Genomic DNA, 22,627 nt, shown 5'->3' with positions numbered 1-22,627 from the left:
GTGGGCCCCACCCGGAAATCACGTGGGCCCCACCCGGAAATCACGTGGGCCCCACCCGGAAATCACGTGGGCCCCACCCGGAAATCACGTGGGCCCCACCCGGAAATCACGTGGGCCCCACCCGGAAATCACGTGGGCCCCACCCGGAAATCACGTGGGCCCCACCCGGAAATCACGTGGGCCCCATCCGGAAATCACGTGGGCCCCACCCGGAAATCACGTGGGGCCCACCCGGAAATCACGTGGGCCCCACGGGGAAATCACGTGGGCCCCACCCGGAAATCACGTGGGCCCCACCCGGAAATCACGTGGGCCCCACCCGGAAATCACGTGGGCCCCACGGGGAAATCACGTGGGCCCCACCCGGAAATCACGTGTGCCTCACCCGGAAATCACGTGGGCCCCACCCGGAAATCACGTGGGCCCCACCCGGAAATCACGTGGGCCCCACCCGGAAATCACGTGGGCCCCACCCGGAAATCACGTGGGCCACACGGGGAAATCACGTGGGCCCCACCCGGAAATCACGTGGGCCCCACCCGGAAATCACGTGGGCCCCACCCGGAAATCACGTGGGCCCCACCCGGAAATCACGTGGGCCCCACCCGGAAATCACGTGGGCCCCCAGGGGAAATCACGTGGGCCCCACCCGGAAATCACGTGGGCCCCACCCGGAAATCACGTGGGCCCCACCCGGAAATCAGGTGGGCCCCACCCGGAAATCACGTCGGCCCCACCGGGAAATCACGTGGGCCCCACCCGGAAATCACGTGGGCCCCACCCGGAAATCACGTGGGCCCCACCCGGAAATCACGTGGGCCCCACCCGGAAATCACGTGGGCCCCACCCGGAAATCACGTGGGCCCCACCCGGAAATCACGTGGGCCCCACCCGGAAATCACGTGGGCCCCACCCGGAAATCACGTGGGCCCCACCCGGAAATCACGTGGGCCCCACCCGGAAATCACGTGGGCCCCACCCGGAAATCACGTGGGCCCCACCCGGAAATCACGTGGGCCCCCAGAGGAAATCACGTGGGCCCCCAGAGGAAATCACGTGGGCCCCACCCGGAAATCACGTGGGCCCCACCCGGAAATCACGTGGGCCCCACCCGGAAATCACGTGGGCCCCACCCGGAAATCACGTGTGCCCCACCCGGAAATCACGTGGGCCCCACCCGGAAATCACGTGGGCCCCACCCGGAAATCACGTGGGCCCCACCCGGAAATCACGTGGGCCCCACCCGGAAATCACGTGGGGCCCACCCGGAAATCACATAGGCCCCACCCGGAAATCACGTGGGCCCCACGGGGAAATCACGTGGGCCCCCAGGGGAAATCACGTGGGCCCCACCCGGAAATCACGTGGGCCCCACCCGGAAATCACGTGGGCCCCACCTGGAAATCACGTGGGCCCCACCCGGAAATCACGTGGGCCCCACCCGGAAATCACGTGGGCCCCACCCGGAAATCACGAGGGCCCCACCCGGAAATCACGTGGGCCCCACCCGGAAATCACATGGGGCCCACCCGGAAATCACGTGGGCCCCACCGGGAAATCACGTGGGCCCCACAGGGAAATCACGTGGGCCCCCAGGGGAAATCACGTGGGCCCCACCCGGAAATCACGTGGGCCCCACCCGGAAATCACGTGGGCCCCACGGGGAAATCACGTGGGCCCCACCCGGAAATCACGTGGGCCCCACCCGGAAATCACGTGGGCCCCACCCGGAAATCACGTGGGCCCCACCCGGAAATCACGTGGGCCCCACCCGGAAATCACGTGGGCCCCACCCGGAAATCACGTGGGCCCCCAGGGGAAATCACGTGGGCCCCACCCGGAAATCACGTGGGCCCCACCCGGAAATCACGTGGGCCCCACCCGGAAATCACGTGGGCCCCACCCGGAAATCACGTGGGCCCCACCCGGAAATCACGTGGGCCCCCAGGGGAAATCACGTGGGCCCCACCCGGAAATCACGTGGGCCCCACCCGGAAATCACGTGGGCCCCACCCGGAAATCACGTGGGCCCCACCCGGAAATCACGTGGGCCCCACCCGGAAATCACGTGGGCCCCACCCGGAAATCACGTGGGCCCCACCCGGAAATCACGTGGGCCCCACCGGAAATCACGTGGGCCCCACCCGGAAATCACGTGGGCCCCACCCGGAAATCACGTGGGCCCCACCCGGAAATCACGTGGGCCCCACCCGGAAATCACGTGGGCCCCCAGGGGAAATCACGTGGGCCCCACCGGAAATCACGTGGGCCCCACCCGGAAATCACGTGGGCCCCACCCGGAAATCACGTGGGCCCCACCCGGAAATCACGTGGGCCCCACCCGGAAATCACGTGGGCCCCACCCGGAAATCACGTGGGCCCCACCCGGAAATCACGTGGGCCCCACCCGGAAATCACGTGGGCCCCACCCGGAAATCACGTGGGCCCCACCCGGAAATCACGTGGGCCCCACCCGGAAATCACGTGGGCCCCACCCGGAAATCACGTGTGCCCCACCCGGAAATCACGTGGGCCCCACCCGGAAATCACGTGGGCCCCACCCGGAAATCACGTGGGCCCCACCCGGAAATCACGTGGGCCCCACCCGGAAATCACGTGGGCCCCACCCGGAAATCACGTGGGCCCCCAGGGGAAATCACGTGGGCCCCACCCGGAAATCACGTGGGCCCCACCCGGAAATCACGTGGGCCCCACCCGGAAATCACGTGGGCCCCACCCGGAAATCACGTGGGCCCCCAGGGGAAATCACGTGGGCCCCACCCGGAAATCACGTGGGCCCCACCCGGAAATCACGTGGGCCCCACCCGGAAATCACGTGGGCCCCCAGGGGAAATCACGTGGGCCCCACCCGGAAATCACGTGGGCCCCACCCGGAAATCACGTGGGCCCCACCCGGAAATCACGTGGGCCCCACCCGGAAATCACGTGGGCCCCACCCGGAAATCACGTGGGCCCCACCCGGAAATCACGTGGGCCCCACCCGGAAATCATGTGGGCCCCACCCGGAAATCACGTGGGCCCCACCCGGAAATCACGTGGGCCCCACCCGGAAATCACGTGGGCCCCACCCGGAAATCACGTGGGCCCCACCGGAAATCACGTGGGCCCCACCCGGAAATCACGTGGGCCCCACCCGGAAATCACGTGGGCCCCACCCGGAAATCACGTGGGCCCCACCCGGAAATCACGTGGGCCCCACCCGGAAATCACGTGGGCCCCCAGGGGAAATCACGTGGGCCCCACCCGGAAATCACGTGGGCCCCACCCGGAAATCACGTGGGCCCCACCCGGAAATCACGTGGGCCCCACCCGGAAATCACGTGGGCCCCACCCGGAAATCAAGTGGGGCCCACCCGGAAATCACGTAGGCCCCACCCGGAAATCACGTGGGCCCCACGGGGAAATCACGTGGGCCCCCAGGGGAAATCACGTGGGCCCCACCCGGAAATCACGTGGGCCCCACCCGGAAATCACGTGGGCCCCACCCGGAAATCACGTGGGCCCCCAGGGGAAATCACGTGGGCCCCACCCGGAAATCACGTGGGCCCCACCCGGAAATCACGTGGGCCCCACCCGGAAATCACGTGGGCCCCAACCCGGAAATCACGTGGGCACCACCCGGAAATCACGTGGGCCCCACGGGGAAATCACGTGGGCCACACGGGGAAATCACGTGGGCCCCACCCGGAAATCACGTGGGCCCCACCCGGAAATCACGTGGGCCCCACCCGGAAATCACGTGGGCCCCACCCGGAAATCACGTGGGCCCCACCCGGAAATCACGTGGGCCCCACCCGGAAATCACGTGGGCCCCACCCGGAAATCACGTGGGCCCCACCCGGAAATCACGTGGGCCCCACCCGGAAATCACGTGGGCCCCACTCGGAAATCACGTGGGCCCCACCCGAAAATCACGTGGGCCCCCAGGGGAAATCACGTGGGCCCCACCCGGAAATCACGTGGGCCCCACCCGGAAATCACGTGGGCCCCACCCGGAAATCACGTGGGCCCCACCCGGAAATCACGTGGGCCCCACCCGGAAATCACGTGGGCCCCACCCGGAAATCACGTGGGCCCCACCCGGAAATCACGTGGGCCCCACGGGGAAATCACGTGGGCCCCACCCGGAAATCACGTGGGCCCCCAGGGGAAATCACGTGGGCCCCACCCGGAAATCACGTGGGCCCCACCCGGAAATCACGTGGGCCCCAGCCGGAAATCACGTGGGCCCCACCCGGAAATCACGTGGGCCCCACCCGGAAATCACGTGGGCCCCACCCGGAAATCACGTGGGCCCCACCCGGAAATCACGTGGGCCCCACCCGGAAATCACGTGGGCCCCACCCGGAAATCACGTGGGCCCCACCCGGAAATCACGTGGGCCCCACCCGGAAATCACGTGGGCCCCACCCGGAAATCACGTGGGGCCCCAGGGGAAATCACGTGGGCCCCACCCGGAAATCACGTGGGCCCCACCCGGAAATCACGTGGGCCCCACCCTGAAATCACGTGGGCCCCACCCGGAAATCACGTGGGCCCCACCCGGAAATCACGTGGGCCCCACCCGGAAATCACGTGGGCCCCACCCGGAAATCACGTGGGCCCCACCCGGAAATCACGTGGGCCCCACCCGGAAATCACGTGGGCCCCACCCGGAAATCACGTGGGCCCCACCCGGAAATCACGTGGGCCCCCAGGGGAAATCACGTGGGCCCCACCCGGAAATCAAGTGGGCCCCACCCGGAAATCACGTGGGGCCCAACCGGAAATCACGTGGGCCCCCAGGGGAAATCACGTGGGCCCCACCCGGAAATCACGTGGGCCCCACCCGGAAATCACGTGGGCCCCACCCGGAAATCACGTGGGCCCCACCCGGAAATCACGTGGGCCCCACCCGGAAATCACGTGGGCCCCACCCGGAAATCACGTGGGCCCCACCCGGAAATCACGTGGGCCCCACCCGGAAATCACGTGGGCCCCACCCGGAAATCACGTGGGCCCCACCCGGAAATCACGTGGGCCCCACCCGGAAATCACATGGGCCCCACCGGAAATCACGTGGGCCCCACCCGGAAATCACGTGGGCCCCACCCGGAAATCACGTGGGCCCCACCCGGAAATCACGTGGGCCCCACCCGGAAATCACGTGGGCCCCACCCGGAAATCACGTGGGCCCCACCCGGAAATCACGTGGGCCCCACGGGGAAATCACGTGGGCCCCACCCGGAAATCACGTGGGCCCCCAGGGGAAATCACGTGGGCCCCACCCGGAAATCACGTGGGCCCCACCCGGAAATCACGTGGGCCCCACCCGGAAATCACGTGGGCCCCACCCGGAAATCACGTGGGCCCCACCCGGAAATCACGTGGGCCCCACCCGGAAATCACGTGGGCCCCACCCGGAAATCACGTGGGCCCCACCCGGAAATCACGTGGGCCCCACCCGGAAATCACGTGGGCCCCACGGGGAAATCACGTGGGCCCCACCCGGAAATCACGTGGGCCCCCAGGGGAAATCACGTGGGCCCCACCCGGAAATCACGTGGGCCCCACCCGGAAATCACGTGGGCCCCACCCGGAAATCACGTGGGCCCCACCCGGAAATCACGTGGGCCCCACCCGGAAATCACGTGGGCCCCACCCGGAAATCACGTGGGCCCCACCCGGAAATCACGTGGGCCCCACCCGGAAATCACGTGGGCCCCACCCGGAAATCACGTGGGCCCCACCCGGAAATCACGTGGGCCCCACCCGGAAATCACGTGGGGCCCCAGGGGAAATCACGTGGGCCCCACCCGGAAATCACGTGGGCCCCACCCGGAAATCACGTGGGCCCCACCCGGAAATCACGTGGGCCCCACCCGGAAATCACGTGGGCCCCACCCGGAAATCACGTGGGCCCCACCCGGAAATCACGTGGGCCCCACCCGGAAATCACGTGGGCCCCACCCGGAAATCACGTGGGCCCCACCCGGAAATCACGTGGGCCCCACCCGGAAATCACGTGGGCCCCACCCGGAAATCACGTGGGCCCCCAGGGGAAATCACGTGGGCCCCACCCGGAAATCACGTGGGCCCCACCCGGAAATCACGTGGGCCCCACCCGGAAATCACGTGGGCCCCACCCGGAAATCACGTGGGCCCCACCCAGAAATCACGTGGGCCCCACCCGGAAATCACGTGGGCCCCCAGGGGAAATCACGTGGGCCCCACCCGGAAATCACGTGGGCCCCACCCGGAAATCACGTGGGCCCCACCCGGAAATCACGTGGGCCCCACCCGGAAATCACGTGGGCCCCACCCGGAAATCACGTGGGCCCCACCCGGAAATCACGTGGGCCCCACCCGGAAATCACGTGGGCCCCACCCGGAAATCACGTGGGCCCCACCCGGAAATCACGTGGGCCCCACCCGGAAATCACGTGGGCCCCACCCGGAAATCACGTGGGCCCCACCCGGAAATCACGTGGGCCCCCAGGGGAAATCACGTGGGCCCCACCCGGAAATCACGTGGGCCCCACCCGGAAATCACGTGGGCCCCACCCGGAAATCACGTGGGCCCCACCCGGAAATCACGTGGGCCCCACCCGGAAATCACGTGGGCCCCACCCGGAAATCACGTGGGCCCCACCCGGAAATCACGTGGGCCCCACCCGGAAATCACGTGGGCCCCACCCGGAAATCACGTGGGCCCCACCCGGAAATCACGTGGGCCCCACCCGGAAATCACGTGGGCCCCACCCGGAAATCACGTGGGCCCCCAGGGGAAATCACGTGGGCCCCACCCGGAAATCACCTGGGCCCCACCCGGAAATCACGTGGGCCCCACCCGGAAATCACGTGGGCCCCACCCGGAAATCACGTGGGCCCCACCCGGAAATCACGCGGGCCCCACCCGGAAATCACGCGGGCCCCACCTGGAAATCACGCGGGCCCCACCCGGAAATCACGTGGGCCCCACCCGGAACTCACGTGGGCCCCACCCGGAAATCACGTGGGCCCCAACCGGAAATCACGTGGGCCCCAACCGGAAATCACGTGGGCCCCACCCGGAAATCACGTGGGCCCCACCCGGAAATCACGTGGGCCCCACCCGGAAATCACGTGGGCCCCACCCGGAAATCACGTGGGCCCCACCCGGAAATCACGTGGGCCCCACCCGGAAATCACGTGGTCCCCACCCGGAAATCACGTGGGCCCCACCCGGAAATCACGTGGGCCCCACCCGGAAATCACGCGGGCCCCACCCGGAAATCACGCGGGCCCAACCCGGAAATCACGCGGGCCCAACCCGGAAATCACGTGGGCCCCAACCGGAAATCACGTGGGCCCCACCCGGAAATCACGTGGGCCCCCAGGGGAAATCACGTGGGCCCCACCCGGAAATCACGTGGGCCCCACCCGGAAATCACGTGGGCCCCACCCGGAAATCACCTGGGCCCCACCCGGAAATCACGCGGGCCCCACCCGGAAATCACGCGGGCCCCACCCGGAAATCACGGGGGCCCCACCCGGAAATCACGGGGGCCCCACCCGGAAATCACGCGGGCCCCACCCGGAAATCACGCGGGCCCCACCCGGAAATCACGCGGGCCCCACCCGGAAATCACGCGGGCCCCACCCGGAAATCACGTGGGCCCCACCCGGAAATCACGTGGGCCCCACCCGGAAATCACGTGGGCCCCACCCGGAAATCACGTGGGCCCCCAGGGGAAATCACGTGGGCCCCACCCGGAAATCACGTGGGCCCCACCCGGAAATCACGTGGGCCCCACCCGGAAATCACGTGGGCCCCACCCGGAAATCACGTGGGCCCCACCTGGAAATCACGTGGGGCCCACCCGGAAATCACGTGGGCCCCCAGGGGAAATCACGTGGGCCCCACCCGGAAATCACGTGGGCCCCACCCGGAAATCACGTGGGCCCCACCCGGAAATCACGTGGGCCCCCAGGGGAAATCACGTGGGCCCCACCCGGAAATCACGTGGGCCCCACCCGGAAATCACGTGGGCCCCACGGGGAAATCACGTGGGCCCCACCCGGAAATCACGTGGGCCCCACCCGGAAATCACGTGGGCCCCACCCGGAAATCACGTGGGCCCCACCCGGAAATCACGTGGGCCCCACCCGGAAATCACGTGGGCCCCACCCGGAAATCACGTGGGCCCCACCCGGAAATCACGTGGGCCCCACCCGGAAATCACGTGGGCCCCACCCGGAAATCACGTGGGCCCCACCCGGAAATCACGTGGGCCCCATCCGGAAATCACGTGGGCCCCACCCGGAAATCACGTGGGGCCCACCCGGAAATCACGTGGGCCCCACGGGGAAATCACGTGGGCCCCACCCGGAAATCACGTGGGCCCCACCCGGAAATCACGTGGGCCCCACCCGGAAATCACGTGGGCCCCACGGGGAAATCACGTGGGCCCCACCCGGAAATCACGTGTGCCTCACCCGGAAATCACGTGGGCCCCACCCGGAAATCACGTGGGCCCCACCCGGAAATCACGTGGGCCCCACCCGGAAATCACGTGGGCCCCACCCGGAAATCACGTGGGCCACACGGGGAAATCACGTGGGCCCCACCCGGAAATCACGTGGGCCCCACCCGGAAATCACGTGGGCCCCACCCGGAAATCACGTGGGCCCCACCCGGAAATCACGTGGGCCCCACCCGGAAATCACGTGGGCCCCCAGGGGAAATCACGTGGGCCCCACCCGGAAATCACGTGGGCCCCACCCGGAAATCACGTGGGCCCCACCCGGAAATCAGGTGGGCCCCACCCGGAAATCACGTCGGCCCCACCGGGAAATCACGTGGGCCCCACCCGGAAATCACGTGGGCCCCACCCGGAAATCACGTGGGCCCCACCCGGAAATCACGTGGGCCCCACCCGGAAATCACGTGGGCCCCACCCGGAAATCACGTGGGCCCCACCCGGAAATCACGTGGGCCCCACCCGGAAATCACGTGGGCCCCACCCGGAAATCACGTGGGCCCCACCCGGAAATCACGTGGGCCCCACCCGGAAATCACGTGGGCCCCACCCGGAAATCACGTGGGCCCCACCCGGAAATCACGTGGGCCCCCAGAGGAAATCACGTGGGCCCCCAGAGGAAATCACGTGGGCCCCACCCGGAAATCACGTGGGCCCCACCCGGAAATCACGTGGGCCCCACCCGGAAATCACGTGGGCCCCACCCGGAAATCACGTGTGCCCCACCCGGAAATCACGTGGGCCCCACCCGGAAATCACGTGGGCCCCACCCGGAAATCACGTGGGCCCCACCCGGAAATCACGTGGGCCCCACCCGGAAATCACGTGGGGCCCACCCGGAAATCACATAGGCCCCACCCGGAAATCACGTGGGCCCCACGGGGAAATCACGTGGGCCCCCAGGGGAAATCACGTGGGCCCCACCCGGAAATCACGTGGGCCCCACCCGGAAATCACGTGGGCCCCACCTGGAAATCACGTGGGCCCCACCCGGAAATCACGTGGGCCCCACCCGGAAATCACGTGGGCCCCACCCGGAAATCACGAGGGCCCCACCCGGAAATCACGTGGGCCCCACCCGGAAATCACATGGGGCCCACCCGGAAATCACGTGGGCCCCACCGGGAAATCACGTGGGCCCCACAGGGAAATCACGTGGGCCCCCAGGGGAAATCACGTGGGCCCCACCCGGAAATCACGTGGGCCCCACCCGGAAATCACGTGGGCCCCACGGGGAAATCACGTGGGCCCCACCCGGAAATCACGTGGGCCCCACCCGGAAATCACGTGGGCCCCACCCGGAAATCACGTGGGCCCCACCCGGAAATCACGTGGGCCCCACCCGGAAATCACGTGGGCCCCACCCGGAAATCACGTGGGCCCCACCCGGAAATCACGTGGGCCCCCAGGGGAAATCACGTGGGCCCCACCCGGAAATCACGTGGGCCCCACCCGGAAATCACGTGGGCCCCACCCGGAAATCACGTGGGCCCCACCCGGAAATCACGTGGGCCCCACCCGGAAATCACGTGGGCCCCCAGGGGAAATCACGTGGGCCCCACCCGGAAATCACGTGGGCCCCACCCGGAAATCACGTGGGCCCCACCCGGAAATCACGTGGGCCCCACCCGGAAATCACGTGGGCCCCACCCGGAAATCACGTGGGCCCCACCCGGAAATCACGTGGGCCCCACCCGGAAATCACGTGGGCCCCACCGGAAATCACGTGGGCCCCACCCGGAAATCACGTGGGCCCCACCCGGAAATCACGTGGGCCCCACCCGGAAATCACGTGGGCCCCACCCGGAAATCACGTGGGCCCCCAGGGGAAATCACGTGGGCCCCACCGGAAATCACGTGGGCCCCACCCGGAAATCACGTGGGCCCCACCCGGAAATCACGTGGGCCCCACCCGGAAATCACGTGGGCCCCACCCGGAAATCACGTGGGCCCCACCCGGAAATCACGTGGGCCCCACCCGGAAATCACGTGGGCCCCACCCGGAAATCACGTGGGCCCCACCCGGAAATCACGTGGGCCCCACCCGGAAATCACGTGGGCCCCACCCGGAAATCACGTGGGCCCCACCCGGAAATCACGTGTGCCCCACCCGGAAATCACGTGGGCCCCACCCGGAAATCACGTGGGCCCCACCCGGAAATCACGTGGGCCCCACCCGGAAATCACGTGGGCCCCACCCGGAAATCACGTGGGCCCCACCCGGAAATCACGTGGGCCCCCAGGGGAAATCACGTGGGCCCCACCCGGAAATCACGTGGGCCCCACCCGGAAATCACGTGGGCCCCACCCGGAAATCACGTGGGCCCCACCCGGAAATCACGTGGGCCCCCAGGGGAAATCACGTGGGCCCCACCCGGAAATCACGTGGGCCCCACCCGGAAATCACGTGGGCCCCACCCGGAAATCACGTGGGCCCCACCCGGAAATCACGTGGGCCCCACCCGGAAATCACGTGGGCCCCCAGGGGAAATCACGTGGGCCCACCCGGAAATCACGTGGGCCCCACCCGGAAATCACGAGGGCCCCACCCGGAAATCACGTGGGCCCCACCCTGAAATCACGTGGGCCCCACCCGGAAATCACGTGGGCCCCACCCGGAAATCACGTGGGCCCCACGGGGAAATCACGTGGGCCCCACCCGGAAATCACTTGGGGCCCACCCGGAAATCACGTGGGGCCCACCCGGAAATCACGTGGGCCCCACGGGGAAATCACGTGGGCCCCACCCGGAAATCACGTGGGCCCCACCCGGAAATCACGTGGGCCCCACCCGGAAATCACGTGGGCCCCACCAGGAAATCACGTGGGCCCCACCCGGAAATCACGTGGGCCCCACCCGGAAATCACGTGGGCCCCACCCGGAAATCACGTGGGCCCCACGGGGAAATCACGTGGGCCCCACCCGGAAATCACGTGGGCCCCACCCGGATATCACGTGGGGCCCACCCGGAAATCACGTGGGCCCCACGGGGAAATCACGTGGGCCCCGCCCGGAAATCACGTGGGCCCCACCCGGAAATCACGTGGGCCCCACCCGGATATCACGTGGGCCCCACCCGGAAATCACGTGGGCCCCACCCGGAAATCACGTGGGCCCCACCCGGAAATCACGTGGGCCCCACCCGGAAATCACGTGGGCCCCACCCGGAAATCACGTGGGCCCCACCCGGAAATCACGTGGGCCCCACCCGGAAATCACGTGGGCCCCCAGGGGAAATCACGTGGGCCCCACCCGGAAATCACGTGGGCCCCACCCGGAAATCACGTGGGCCCCACCCGGAAATCACGTGGGCCCCACCCGGAAATCACGTGGGCCCCCAGGGGAAATCACGTGGGCCCCACCCGGAAATCACGTGGGCCCCACCCGGAAATCACGTGGGCCCCACCCGGAAATCACGTGGGCCCCACCCGGAAATCACGTGGGCCCCACCCGGAAATCACGTGGGCCCCCAGGGGAAATCACGTGGGCCCACCCGGAAATCACGTGGGCCCCACCCGGAAATCACGAGGGCCCCACCCGGAAATCACGTGGGCCCCACCCTGAAATCACGTGGGCCCCACCCGGAAATCACGTGGGCCCCACCCGGAAATCACGTGGGCCCCACGGGGAAATCACGTGGGCCCCACCCGGAAATCACTTGGGGCCCACCCGGAAATCACGTGGGGCCCACCCGGAAATCACGTGGGCCCCACGGGGAAATCACGTGGGCCCCACGGGGAAATCACGTGGGCCCCACCCGGAAATCACGTGGGCCCCACCCGGAAATCACGTGGGCCCCACGGGGAAATCACGTGGGCCCCCAGGGGAAATCACGTGGGCCCCACCCGGAAATCACGTGGGCCCCACCCGGAAATCACGTGGGCCCCACCCGGAAATCACGTGGGCCCCACCCGGAAATCACGTGGGCCCCACCCGGAAATCACGTGGGCCCCCAGGGGAAATCACGTGGGCCCACCCGGAAATCACGTGGGCCCCACCCGGAAATCACGAGGGCCCCACCCGGAAATCACGTGGGCCCCACCCTGAAATCACGTGGGCCCCACCCGGAAATCACGTGGGCCCCACCCGGAAATCACGTGGGCCCCACGGGGAAATCACGTGGGCCCCACCCGGAAATCACTTGGGGCCCACCCGGAAATCACGTGGGGCCCACCCGGAAATCACGTGGGCCCCACGGGGAAATCACGTGGGCCCCACCCGGAAATCACGTGGGCCCCACCCGGAAATCACGTGGGCCCCACCCGGAAATCACGTGGGCCCCACCAGGAAATCACGTGGGCCCCACCCGGAAATCACGTGGGCCCCACCCGGAAATCACGTGGGCCCCACCCGGAAATCACGTGGGCCCCACGGGGAAATCACGTGGGCCCCACCCGGAAATCACGTGGGCCCCACCCGGATATCACGTGGGGCCCACCCGGAAATCACGTGGGCCCCACGGGGAAATCACGTGGGCCCCGCCCGGAAATCACGTGGGCCCCACCCGGAAATCACGTGGGCCCCACCCGGATATCACGTGGGCCCCACCCGGAAATCACGTGGGCCCCACCCGGAAATCACGTGGGCCCCACCCGGAAATCACGTGGGCCCCACCCGGAAATCACGTGGGCCCCACCCGGAAATCACGTGGGCCCCACCCGGAAATCACGTGGGCCCCACCCGGAAATCACGTGGGCCCCCAGGGGAAATCACGTGGGCCCCACCCGGAAATCACGTGGGCCCCACCCGGAAATCACGTGGGCCCCACCCGGAAATCACGTGGGCCCCACCCGGAAATCACGTGGGCCCCCAGGGGAAATCACGTGGGCCCCACCCGGAAATCACGTGGGCCCCACCCGGAAATCACGTGGGCCCCACCCGGAAATCACGTGGGCCCCACCCGGAAATCACGTGGGCCCCACCCGGAAATCACGTGGGCCCCCAGGGGAAATCACGTGGGCCCACCCGGAAATCACGTGGGCCCCACCCGGAAATCACGAGGGCCCCACCCGGAAATCACGTGGGCCCCACCCTGAAATCACGTGGGCCCCACCCGGAAATCACGTGGGCCCCACCCGGAAATCACGTGGGCCCCACGGGGAAATCACGTGGGCCCCACCCGGAAATCACGTGGGCCCCACCCGGAAATCACGAGGGCCCCACCCGGAAATCACGTGGGCCCCACCCTGAAATCACGTGGGCCCCACCCGGAAATCACGTGGGCCCCACCCGGAAATCACGTGGGCCCCCAGGGGAAATCACGTGGGCCCCACCCGGAAATCACGTGGGCCCCACCCTGAAATCACGTGGGCCCCACCCGGAAATCACGTGGGCCCCACCCGGAAATCACGTGGGCCCCCAGGGGAAATCACGTGGGCCCCACCCGGAAATCACGTGGGCCCCACCCGGAAATCACGTGGGCCCCACCCGGAAATCACGTGGGCCCCCAGGGGAAATCACGTGGGCCCCACCCGGAAATCACGTGGGCCCCACCCGGAAATCACGTGGGCCCCACCCGGAAATCACGTGGGCCCCACCCGGAAATCACGTGGGCCCCACCCGGAAATCACGTGGGCCCCACCCGGAAATCACGTGGGCCCCACCCGGAAATCATGTGGGCCCCACCCGGAAATCACGTGGGCCCCACCCGGAAATCACGTGGGCCCCACCCGGAAATCACGTGGGCCCCACCCGGAAATCACGTGGGCCCCACCGGAAATCACGTGGGCCCCACCCGGAAATCACGTGGGCCCCACCCGGAAATCACGTGGGCCCCACCCGGAAATCACGTGGGCCCCACCCGGAAATCACGTGGGCCCCACCCGGAAATCACGTGGGCCCCCAGGGGAAATCACGTGGGCCCCACCCGGAAATCACGTGGGCCCCACCCGGAAATCACGTGGGCCCCACCCGGAAATCACGTGGGCCCCACCCGGAAATCACGTGGGCCCCACCCGGAAATCAAGTGGGGCCCACCCGGAAATCACGTAGGCCCCACCCGGAAATCACGTGGGCCCCACGGGGAAATCACGTGGGCCCCCAGGGGAAATCACGTGGGCCCCACCCGGAAATCACGTGGGCCCCACCCGGAAATCACGTGGGCCCCACCCGGAAATCACGTGGGCCCCCAGGGGAAATCACGTGGGCCCCACCCGGAAATCACGTGGGCCCCACCCGGAAATCACGTGGGCCCCACCCGGAAATCACGTGGGCCCCACCCGGAAATCACGTGGGCCCCACCCGGAAATCACGTGGGCCCCACCCGGAAATCACGTGGGCCCCACCCGGAAATCAGGTGGGCCCCACCCGGAAATCACGTGGGCCCCCAGGGGAAATCACGTGGGCCCCACCCGGAAATCACGTGGGCCCCACCCGGAAATCACGTGGGCCCCACCCGGAAATCACGTGGGCCCCACGGGGAAATCACGTGGGCCCCACCCGGAAATCACGTGGGCCCCACCCGGAAATCACGTGGGCCCCACCCGGAAATCACGTGGGCCCCACCCGGAAATCACGTGGGCCCCACCCGGAAATCACGTGGGGCCCACCCGGAAATCACGTGGGCCCCACCCGGAAATCACGTGGGCCCCACCCGGAAATCACGTGGGCCCCACCCGGAAATCACGTGGGCCCCACCCGGAAATCACGTGGGCCCCACGGGGAAATCACGTGGGCCCCACCCGGAAATCACGTGTGCCTCACCCGGAAATCACGTGGGCCCCACCCGGAAATCACGTGGGCCCCACCCGGAAATCACGTGGGCACCACCCGGAAATCACGTGGGCCCCACGGGGAAATCACGTGGGCCACACGGGGAAATCACGTGGGCCCCACCCGGAAATCACGTGGGCCCCACCCGGAAATCACGTGGGCCCCACCCGGAAATCACGTGGGCCCCACCCGGAAATCACGTGGGCCCCACCCGGAAATCACGTGGGCCCCACCCGGAAATCACGTGGGCCCCACCCGGAAATCACGTGGGCCCCACCCGGAAATCACGTGGGCCCCACCCGGAAATCACGTGGGCCCCACTCGGAAATCACGTGGGCCCCACCCGAAAATCACGTGGGCCCCCAGGGGAAATCACGTGGGCCCCACCCGGAAATCACGTGGGCCCCACCCGGAAATCACGTGGGCCCCACCCGGAAATCACGTGGGCCCCACCCGGAAATCACGTGGGCCCCACCCGGAAATCACGTGGGCCCCACCCGGAAATCACGTGGGCCCCACCCGGAAATCACGTGGGCCCCACGGGGAAATCACGTGGGCCCCACCCGGAAATCACGTGGGCCCCCAGGGGAAATCACGTGGGCCCCACCCGGAAATCACGTGGGCCCCACCCGGAAATCACGTGGGCCCCAGCCGGAAATCACGTGGGCCCCACCCGGAAATCACGTGGGCCCCACCCGGAAATCACGTGGGCCCCACCCGGAAATCACGTGGGCCCCACCCGGAAATCACGTGGGCCCCACCCGGAAATCACGTGGGCCCCACCCGGAAATCACGTGGGCCCCACCCGGAAATCACGTGGGCCCCACCCGGAAATCACGTGGGCCCCACCCGGAAATCACGTGGGGCCCCAGGGGAAATCACGTGGGCCCCACCCGGAAATCACGTGGGCCCCACCCGGAAATCACGTGGGCCCCACCCTGAAATCACGTGGGCCCCACCCGGAAATCACGTGGGCCCCACCCGGAAATCACGTGGGCCCCACCCGGAAATCACGTGGGCCCCACCCGGAAATCACGTGGGCCCCACCCGGAAATCACGTGGGCCCCACCCGGAAATCACGTGGGCCCCACCCGGAAATCACGTGGGCCCCACCCGGAAATCACGTGGGCCCCCAGGGGAAATCACGTGGGCCCCACCCGGAAATCAAGTGGGCCCCACCCGGAAATCACGTGGGGCCCAACCGGAAATCACGTGGGCCCCCAGGGGAAATCACGTGGGCCCCACCCGGAAATCACGTGGGCCCCACCCGGAAATCACGTGGGCCCCACCCGGAAATCACGTGGGCCCCACCCGGAAATCACGTGGGCCCCACCCGGAAATCACGTGGGCCCCACCCGGAAATCACGTGGGCCCCACCCGGAAATCACGTGGGCCCCACCCGGAAATCACGTGGGCCCCACCCGGAAATCACGTGGGCCCCACCCGGAAATCACGTGGGCCCCACCCGGAAATCACATGGGCCCCACCGGAAATCACGTGGGCCCCACCCGGAAATCACGTGGGCCCCACCCGGAAATCACGTGGGCCCCACCCGGAAATCACGTGGGCCCCACCCGGAAATCACGTGGGCCCCACCCGGAAATCACGTGGGCCCCACCCGGAAATCACGTGGGCCCCACCCGGAAATCACGTGGGCCCCACCCGGAATTCACGTGGGCCCCCAGGGGAAATCACGTGGGCCCCACCCGGAAATCACGTGGGCCCCACCCGGAAATCACGTGGGCCCCACCCGGAAATCACGTGGGCCCCACGGGGAAATCACGTGGGCCCCACCTGGAAATCACGTGGGCCCCACCCGGAAATCACGTGGGCCCCACCCGGAAATCACGTGGGCCCCCAGGGGAAATCACGTGGGCCCCACCCGGAAATCACGTGAGCCCCACCCGAAAATCACGTGGGCCCCACCCGGAAATCACGTGGGCCCCACCCGGAAATCACGTGGGCCCCACCCGGAAATCACGTGGGCCCCACCCGGAAATCACGTGGGCCCCACCCGGAAATCACGTGGGCCCCACCGGGAAATCACGTGGGCCCCACCGGGAAATCACGTGGGCCCCACCCGGAAATCAGGTGGGCCCCACCCGGAAATCACGCGGGCCCCACGGGGACATCACGTGGGCCCCACGGGGAAATCACGTGGGCCCCACCCGGAAATCACGTGGGCCCCACCCGGAAATCACGTGGGCCCGACCCGGAAATCACGTGGGCCCCACGGGGAAATCACGTGTGCCCCACCCGGAAATCACGTGGGCCCCAACCGGAAATCACGTGGGCCCCACCCGGAAATCACGTGGGCCCCACCCGGAAATCACGTGGGCCCCACCCGGAAATCACGTGGGCCCCACCCGGAAATCACGTGGGGCCCACCCGGAAATCACGTGGGCCCCACCCGGAAATCACGTGGGCCCCACGGGGAAATCACGTGGGCCCACAGGGGAAATCACGTGGGCCCCACCCGGAAATCACGTGGGCCCCACCCGGAAATCACGTGGGCCCCACCCGGAAATCACGTGGGCCCCACCCGGAAATCACGTGGGCCCCACGGGGAAATCACGTGGGCCCCACCCGGAAATCACGTGGGCCCCACCCGGAAATCACGTGGGCCCCACCCGGAAATCACGTGGGCCCCACCCGGAAATCACGTGGGCCCCACCCGGAAATCACGTGGGCCCCCAGGGGAAATCACGTGGGCCCCACCCGGAAATCACGTGGGCCCCACCCGGAAATCACGTGGGCCCCACCCGGAAATCACGTGGGCCCCACCCGGAAATCACGTGGGCCCCACGGGGAAATCACGTGGGCCCCACCCGGAAATCACATGTGCCTCACCCGGAAATCACGTGGGCCCCACCCGGAAATCACGTGGGCCCCACCCGGAAATCACGTGGGCACCACCCGGAAATCACGTGGGCCCCACGGGGAAATCACGTGGGCCACACGGGGAAATCACGTGGGCCCCACCCGGAAATCACGTGGGCCCCACCCGGAAATCACGTGGGCCCCACCCGGAAATCACGTGGGCCCCACCCGGAAATCACGTGGGCCCCACCCGGAAATCACGTGGGCCCCACCCGGAAATCACGTGGGCCCCACCCGGAAATCACGTGGGCCCCACCCGGAAATCACGTGGGCCCCACCCGAAAATCACGTGGGCCCCACCCTGAAATCACGTGGGCCCCACCCTGAAATCACGTGGGCCCCACCCGGAAATCACGTGGGCCCCACCCGGAAATCACGTGGGCCCCACCCGGAAATCACGTGGGCCCCCAGGGGAAATCACGTGGGCCCCACCCGGAAATCACGTGGGCCCCACCCGGAAATCACGTGGGCCCCACCCGGAAATCACGTGGGCCCCACCCGGAAATCACGTGGGCCCCACCCGGAAATCACGTGGGCCCCACCCGGAAATCACGTGGGCCCCACCCGGAAATCACGTGGGCCCCACCCGGAAATCACGTGGGCCCCACGGGGAAATCACGTGGGCCCCCAGGGGAAATCACGTGGGCCCCACCCGGAAATCACGTGGGCCCCACCCGGAAATCACGTGGGCCCCACCCGGAAATCACGTGGGCCCCACCCGGAAATCACGTGGGCCCCACCCGGAAATCACGTGGGCCCCACCCGGAAATCACGTGGGCCCCACCCGGAAATCACGTGGGCCCCACCCGGAAATCACGTGGGCCCCACCCGGAAATCACGTGGGCCCCACGGGGAAATCACGTGGGCCCCACCCGGAAATCACGTGGGCCCCCAGGGGAAATCACGTGGGCCCCACCCGGAAATCACGTGGGCCCCACCCGGAAATCACGTGGGCCCCACCCGGAAATCACGTGGGCCCCACCCGGAAATCACGTGGGCCCCACCCGGAAATCACGTGGGCCCCACCCGGAAATCACGTGGGCCCCACCCGGAAATCACGTGGGCCCCACCCGGAAATCACGTGGGCCCCACCCGGAAATCACGTGGGCCCCACGGGGAAATCACGTGGGCCCCACCCGGAAATCACGTGGGCCCCCAGGGGAAATCACGTGGGCCCCACCCGGAAATCACGTGGGCCCCACCCGGAAATCACGTGGGCCCCACCCGGAAATCACGTGGGCCCCACCCGGAAATCACGTGGGCCCCACCCGGAAATCACGTGGGCCCCACCCGGAAATCACGTGGGCCCCACCCGGAAATCACGTGGGCCCCACCCGGAAATCACGTGGGCCCCACCCGGAAATCACGTGGGCCCCACCCGGAAATCACGTGGGCCCCACCCGGAAATCACGTGGGGCCCCAGGGGAAATCACGTGGGCCCCACCCGGAAATCACGTGGGCCCCACCCGGAAATCACGTGGGCCCCACCCGGAAATCACGTGGGCCCCACCCGGAAATCACGTGGGCCCCACCCGGAAATCACGTGGGCCCCACCCGGAAATCACGTGGGCCCCACCCGGAAATCACGTGGGCCCCACCCGGAAATCACGTGGGCCCCACCCGGAAATCACGTGGGCCCCACCCGGAAATCACGTGGGCCCCACCCGGAAATCACGTGGGCCCCACCCGGAAATCACGTGGGCCCCCAGGGGAAATCACGTGGGCCCCACCCGGAAATCACGTGGGCCCCACCCGGAAATCACGTGGGCCCCACCCGGAAATCACGTGGGCCCCACCCGGAAATCACGTGGGCCCCACCCAGAAATCACGTGGGCCCCACCCGGAAATCACGTGGGCCCCCAGGGGAAATCACGTGGGCCCCACCCGGAAATCACGTGGGCCCCACCCGGAAATCACGTGGGCCCCACCCGGAAATCACGTGGGCCCCACCCGGAAATCACGTGGGCCCCACCCGGAAATCACGTGGGCCCCACCCGGAAATCACGTGGGCCCCACCCGGAAATCACGTGGGCCCCACCCGGAAATCACGTGGGCCCCACCCGGAAATCACGTGGGCCCCACCCGGAAATCACGTGGGCCCCACCCGGAAATCACGTGGGCCCCACCCGGAAATCACGTGGGCCCCACCCGGAAATCACGTGGGCCCCCAGGGGAAATCACGTGGGCCCCACCCGGAAATCACGTGGGCCCCACCCGGAAATCACGTGGGCCCCACCCGGAAATCACGTGGGCCCCACCCGGAAATCACGTGGGCCCCACCCGGAAATCACGTGGGCCCCACCCGGAAATCACGTGGGCCCCACCCGGAAATCACGTGGGCCCCACCCGGAAATCACGTGGGCCCCACCCGGAAATCACGTGGGCCCCACCCGGAAATCACGTGGGCCCCACCCGGAAATCACGTGGGCCCCCAGGGGAAATCACGTGGGCCCCACCCGGAAATCACATGGGCCCCACCCGGAAATCACGTGGGCCCCACCCGGAAATCACGTGGGCCCCACCCGGAAATCACGTGGGCCCCACCCGGAAATCACGTGGGCCCCACCCGGAAATCACGCGGGCCCCACCCGGAAATCACGCGGGCCCCACCCGGAAATCACGCGGGCCCCACCCGGAAATCACGTGGGCCCCACCCGGAAATCACGTGGGCCCCACCCGGAAATCACGTGGGCCCCAACGGGAAATCACGTGGGCCCCACCCGGAAATCACGTGGGCCCCACCCGGAAATCACGTGGGCCCCACCCGGAAATCACGTGGGCCCCACCCGGAAATCACGTGGGCCCCACCCGGAAATCACGTGGGCCCCACCCGGAAATCACGTGGGCCCCACCCGGAAATCACGTGGTCCCCACCCGGAAATCACGTGGGCCCCACCCGGAAATCACGTGGGCCCCACCCGGAAATCACGCGGGCCCCACCCGGAAATCACGCGGGCCCAACCCGGAAATCACGCGGGCCCAACCCGGAAATCACGTGGGCCCCAACCGGAAATCACGTGGGCCCCACCCGGAAATCACGTGGGCCCCCAGGGGAAATCACGTGGGCCCCACCCGGAAATCACGTGGGCCCCACCCGGAAAGCACGTGGGCCCCACCCGGAAATCACGTGGGCCCCACCCGGAAATCACGCGGGCCCCACCCGGAAATCACGCGGGCCCCACCCGGAAATCACGCGGGCCCCACCCGGAAATCACGCGGGCCCCACCCGGAAATCACGCGGGCCCCACCCGGAAATCACGCGGGCCCCACCCGGAAATCACGCGGGCCCCACCCGGAAATCACGTGGGCCCCACCCGGAAATCACGTGGGCCCCACCCGGAAATCACGTGGGCCCCACCCGGAAATCACGTGGGCCCCACCCGGAAATCACGTGGGCCCCCAGGGGAAATCACGTGGGCCCCACCCGGAAATCACGTGGGCCCCACCCGGAAATCACGTGGGCCCCACCCGGAAATCACGTGGGCCCCACCCGGAAATCACGTGGGCCCCACCTGGAAATCACGTGGGGCCCACCCGGAAATCACGTGGGCCCCCAGGGGAAATCACGTGGGCCCCACCCGGAAATCACGTGGGCCCCACCCGGAAATCACGTGGGCCCCACCCGGAAATCACGTGGGCCCCCAGGGGAAATCACGTGGGCCCCACCCGGAAATCACGTGGGCCCCACCCGGAAATCACGTGGGCCCCACGGGGAAATCACGTGGGCCCCACCCGGAAATCACGTGGGCCCCACCCGGAAATCACGTGGGCCCCACCCGGAAATCACGTGGGCCCCACCCGGAAATCACGTGGGCCCCACCCGGAAATCACGTGGGCCCCACCCGGAAATCACGTGGGCCCCACCCGGAAATCACGTGGGCCCCACCCGGAAATCACGTGGGCCCCACCCGGAAATCACGTGGGCCCCATCCGGAAATCACGTGGGCCCCACCCGGAAATCACGTGGGGCCCACCCGGAAATCACGTGGGCCCCACGGGGAAATCACGTGGGCCCCACCCGGAAATCACGTGGGCCCCACCCGGAAATCACGTGGGCCCCACCCGGAAATCACGTGGGCCCCACGGGGAAATCACGTGGGCCCCACCCGGAAATCACGTGTGCCTCACCCGGAAATCACGTGGGCCCCACCCGGAAATCACGTGGGCCCCACCCGGAAATCACGTGGGCCCCACCCGGAAATCACGTGGGCCCCACCCGGAAATCACGTGGGCCACACGGGGAAATCACGTGGGCCCCACCCGGAAATCACGTGGGCCCCACCCGGAAATCACGTGGGCCCCACCCGGAAATCACGTGGGCCCCACCCGGAAATCACGTGGGCCCCACCCGGAAATCACGTGGGCCCCCAGGGGAAATCACGTGGGCCCCACCCGGAAATCACGTGGGCCCCACCCGGAAATCACGTGGGCCCCACCCGGAAATCAGGTGGGCCCCACCCGGAAATCACGTCGGCCCCACCGGGAAATCACGTGGGCCCCACCCGGAAATCAC

The sequence above is a fragment of the Ovis canadensis genome, chromosome 16 (assembly GCF_042477335.2).
Source record: "Ovis canadensis isolate MfBH-ARS-UI-01 breed Bighorn chromosome 16, ARS-UI_OviCan_v2, whole genome shotgun sequence".
Taxonomy (NCBI): Eukaryota; Metazoa; Chordata; class Mammalia; order Artiodactyla; family Bovidae; genus Ovis; species Ovis canadensis.
The sequence above is the reverse complement of the archived record's forward strand: the minus strand, read 5'-3'. Positions refer to the sequence as shown.